Source organism: Callospermophilus lateralis, chromosome 2 (genome assembly GCF_048772815.1).
Source record: "Callospermophilus lateralis isolate mCalLat2 chromosome 2, mCalLat2.hap1, whole genome shotgun sequence".
NCBI classification, from domain to species: Eukaryota; Metazoa; Chordata; class Mammalia; order Rodentia; family Sciuridae; genus Callospermophilus; species Callospermophilus lateralis.
Window position 1 is genome coordinate 6295498 of NC_135306.1, and position 5048 is coordinate 6300545.

The following is a 5048-nucleotide window of genomic DNA, read 5'->3' on the forward strand; positions in this document are numbered from 1 at the left end:
TTCATTTTTGTCTTTTGTTACTTTTATTTCCAACAATAAACTAATTACTAAAAGCTGACTTGTTTAATTTTTCGTTTGTTAGTGTCGCTGTGATTTAAAGTTTGTAAATTTCCCCTAGAGATACACAACCCTCAGTGACACCCCGGACACCAGATCTCAGGGTCTCGCCAAGTTCAAGTCGTTACAGTAGCGTCCTGGAGTCCTTGGCGGCTCCTGCCTCTGGCTGAGTGGGGTCAGCTCGGCCAGCTCCTGCCTTCTCGCTGGGCCTCGGGCCTTCATTCTTCCCTCCTGGCCCCTTGGCTCTTGTGGCCCTGCTTGGCCTTCAGGACAATAACAGGCAGAGGCCGCCACCCTGGCCGGGGCCGCCGCTCACCATCTCACTCCTAAGCTAATGTCAGCTGAGGGGCTTTCGAGATGCCCCGTTCACTTGATAAAGGTCCTTTTTATTTCTAGTTAGTGAGCGTTTTCACATGTTATGGCTGGGCCCTGGAATGTCCCCAGAGGCTCGCACGGTGAAGGCGTGGTGCCCAGTGCAGCGTGGTCCGAGGTGGGACCCTCGGGAAGGGATTGATTGGATCCTGGCTCTGAGCTCACCGGCGGACCCATCTGCTGGAGGCTCCATGGCTCGATGGCACTACGGGAGGGGGCTGAGCTGTAGGCATGGGGCTTGGTTGGAGGAAGGGGACATGCCCTGGAAGGTCATACCTGGTCAGGGCCCCTTCCTCCCGCCATTCTGTTCCCGGCCTCATGCAGTGAGCGGCTCGCGGGCTGCGCCCTTCCACCCTGAGGTCTGCCCACCCAGGTCCAGAGCCGAGCTCGCAGGCGTGGACTGAAACCACGGCCAAAGCAAACCTTCGCGTCTACCAGTTGTTCTTCTCGGGGATCTTGTCACGATGATGTGAAACTGACCAACTCACACAGTCTTCATTATGAATGAGTCTGGAGTGCTATAAAAGTCTATCTTTTGAAATGATCATATGGTCTTTCTCCTTTATTTTGTGAACATAGTGTACAACATCAATCGAATTTCTCAGTGTCACACATTACAGTCCTGAGGTAAAACCACGTGGTCTCAATGTAGCATCCTTACAGTGTTTTGCTGGATAAAACCTGCTGATATCTGATCATCAATGTGTTTGCCTCTGTGTTCCGAGGGACGCGGGCTCAGTGTCCGTGTCTGGCAGGCGTCAGGGCTGCTGTGGCCTCACCTAATAACCAAAAGTGCTTTTTCTCTCTCTGATTTCTGAAAGTGTCTATGTGTCGTTCTGCCTTAATAGGTGACGGGATTTACCCGTGAAGCCATCTGGGTGTAGAGGTTTCTGATTTAAGTTTTTAATTTCTGTTTTAGTCAGCTTTTCCCACTGCTGTGACCAAAAGACCCAAGAAGAACAATTTTCTTTTTTGAGGGGAGGGTACTAGGGATTGAACCCAGGGGCACTCCGCCACAGAGCCCCACCCCCAGCCCTCTTGTGTGTTTTATTTAGAGACAGGGTCTCCCTGAGTTGCTGAGCACCTCGCTTTTGCTGAGGCTGGCTTTGAACTTTCGATCCTCCTGCCTCAGCCTCCCGAGACGCTGGGATTACAGGTATATGTTTCCTCCAGACAGATCCTACCTGCCTGTGGCTACCACCCAGTTAGTACCTATCTGGGGACTAATGCACTGATTAGGTTAAAGCTCTCATGATTTTCCCTCTAAACTTTCTTGAACTGCCACAAACGTGAGCTTTTGCGGGGACTCTAATATCTAAACCATAACAACTACTAATTTAATTTTCTTAATAGAGACATGAAATGGATCAGAAGAAAATATTCAAGAGGTGACGGCCAGGTGGGTGTGTTAGCACATGCCTGTGATCCCAGCTAACCAGGAAGCTGAGGCAGGAAGATTGCAATTTTGAGGTCAGCTCCTTCTCAAAATAAAATATAAAAATGAGTGGGGAAGGGTTGTGGCTCAGTAATAGAGCACTCGCCTAACATGTGTGAGGCCCTGGGTTGGATCCTCAAGCACCACATACAAATAAACAAAATAAAGGTATTATGTCCACCTACAACTAAAAATGTATTTAAGAAAAAAATGTCTGGGGCAGTAGGTTAGTGGTAGAGCACTCGCCTACCATACATTAGGCCCTGGGTTCAATCCCAAGTACAAAACAAGAACAAACACAAAACAAAAAGAAATGGTAGGGGCTGGTTTGTGGCTCAGAACGTGGGAGGCCCTGGGCTCAATCCTCAGCACCACATAAAAATAAATAAATAAATAAAGGTCCATCAATAACTAATAAAAATAAAAATAAAAAAGAAAGAATGGCCATAAATCATCCAAACTTTTTGACTCAAGGGGTCAGACCACCTCAAGCAGGACAAACACAAATAAAACCACACCCAGTCACATGACAGTTAAAACTGCCGAAAATAAAAGTGAAAGAGAAAATCCTGAAAGAAGCCAGAGGAAAATGACCCGTTATAAACAAAACGACGATCTGAAATTCCACTCATTCACCATCAGAAATAATGGGAGACAAAGTGCTGAAAGGGGAAAGCGTCCACTGCAGAGCTCCCGTTCCCCACGGGGTGGGCAGTGCAGGCCCTTCCCCTCCTCTCTCCTGACTGTAGAACAACACGGGCTCCTGCGTGGAGAGGAGAGGGGAAACGGAGGCCTGCCTGGACGTTTTTCCTGCCTCCTATTTCTCTGGAGTTATAGAAGTCGAAGAACCTGCAGCCCAGAACAACCAACAGGGGCAGACACACACGGAAGTCCCAAGAAAACCCTGCGCTCTCCAGCCAAGACACCGGGAAGGGCGCAGCCCAGCAAGTTGAACTTTCCAACAGCAACAGCACAAACCCCACCTGGGCCAGCATCACAGGGAAACCACAGCCCCACGCCAGCTGCTGTCAACAGCAGGACACTGGGAGCTAGACACCAGGGCCAACCAGAGGATGTCCCTTCCTCTCTCACCAGGACATCACTTCGCACCAAACAATAGTCACAAGGGAAGCCGGGACTCACTCCCACCCTCTGGCAAAGCAGCACCCTTCTTCTTACCTTTGAAGTGGCACCAGGGGAAGCCTGGGGAGGAGCCAGGACTTGGACCACTTCCCAGCTGGACTCACCCTGCCACCTCCCAGGGTGTCAGTGGAAACCCAGAGGAAGCAGCAATGAGGGGCCCTCCCCCCACACACACACAGCAGACAGGCAGTGTCCATGGAGCTGGTCCAGGGAGCCCAAATGTCCACCCAACCAGCAGGGGCATTTCTTATCTCCACTTAGTGTCAAGAGAATCTGATGGGAAACACTGGGTTTCCGTCTCCACCTGCTAAGACGGTCCTTTCTCCACTCCACCAATATGTTGTCAAAGGAGCTAAGACAGAAGATGTAAATAAAACCCACAGTCCCAGAATGTCACACCCAAAATGTCCAGAATGCAATGGGAAATCACTTGTCCTACCAAGAATCAGGAAAATCTCAACTGAAGTGAGAAAAAAAGGATAAACAAGGGCTGACACTAAGATGGTGCAGAGTGTTGGAATCATCTCACCAGGAATGGAAAGCATCAAAATGCTTCAACAAGCAATCACAAATACACCTGACACAAATGGAGAGAAAAACATCTCCACAATAAAACAGAAGATATAAATCAGAAAAAGTGGAAATTTGGGAACTGAAGATATAATAACTAAAATTTAAAATGGACTCCATGGGAGTCACGTAGAATGGAGGATCAAAGGAAAGATCTGTAAACTTGAAGATAGAAGAAATGACCCAATCAGAACAGAGGAAAAAAAAAAAAGAAGAAGAAGAAACCCAGAACTTCGGAAAGGAGAGGATAAAGAGATCATGATTGAATAAGGGCAAAAGGAATGATGGATGAATATTTCCAAAACTAGTATCCATGGAGCTGGTATCGGGAGCCCAAAGGATACAACCCTAGAGATTCACGAAGCTGAGCCAACCAGAAACAAGATAAGCCCAGACAGAGAGGGTGAAGGAGCCTAAATGGAGGTAAGGTCTCTATAGTCACTCAAACTGGCAAAATATCAACACGACTACATTGCAATAAGCTATGTGTGTATAGGGTAATAATTAAAGCAAGCCCTTAAAATGTTAGAGAAAGGGATGTTTTTTCAATTTAAGTAATCCACAGGAAGTCAAGGGAAAAAGAAGAGGGAACTTAACAAGAGAGGAAACAAACCTAAAACTGAAAATATAAGGCAGGGCTGGGGTTGGGGCTCAGGGCAGAGTGCATGTCTCACACACGTGAGGCCCTGAGTCGATCCTCAGCACCACATAGAAATAAATAAAACAAAATAAAGATAGTGTGTCCATGCATAACTAAAAATAAATTTAAAAAAATATAATGGCAGACTTAAGCCCTAATAAATCAATAATTACATTAATGCAAATAGCCTAAATTCATTAATCAAAATAGAAAAGTAGTAGGGTAAAATCATTTATTTATTTATTTATGTATTTATATTTGGTACCAGGAATTGAACCCAGGGGTGCTTAAACCCTGACCACATCTTCAGCCCTTTTAATGTTTTATTTAAAGACAGAGTCTCATTAAGTTGCTTAGGGCCTCAATAAGTCACTGAGGCTGGCTTTGAACTTGTGATCCTCTTGCTTCAACCTTCTGAACCACTGGGATCATAGGGGTGCACCACTGCGCCTGGCTAGTAGGGTAAATTTTTAAAATGACCCAAATATAAATGTAAGAAATTTACTTCAAATACAGATTCTCTTTAATTTGCAGTGGGATTATATTCCAATGAACCCATTGTAAACTGAAAATAATGTAAGTGGGAAAAGCATTTAAAATACCTAACTTACCTGCCACCGGAGCTTAGCAACACAGTACACTGTAGAATGTTGGTGGTTCACTCTGTGAACCTGCAGTTGACTGGGAGCTGTGGTCTGCTGCCACTGCCCATCACTGTGAAAGTGTCATCCTATGGATCAAGAATCAACATTCAACGTATGGTTTCTATCAAGTCCACGTTGCTTCCACAGCATTGTAAAGTCCAAAACTTAAGTCAACCATTGTAAGTCG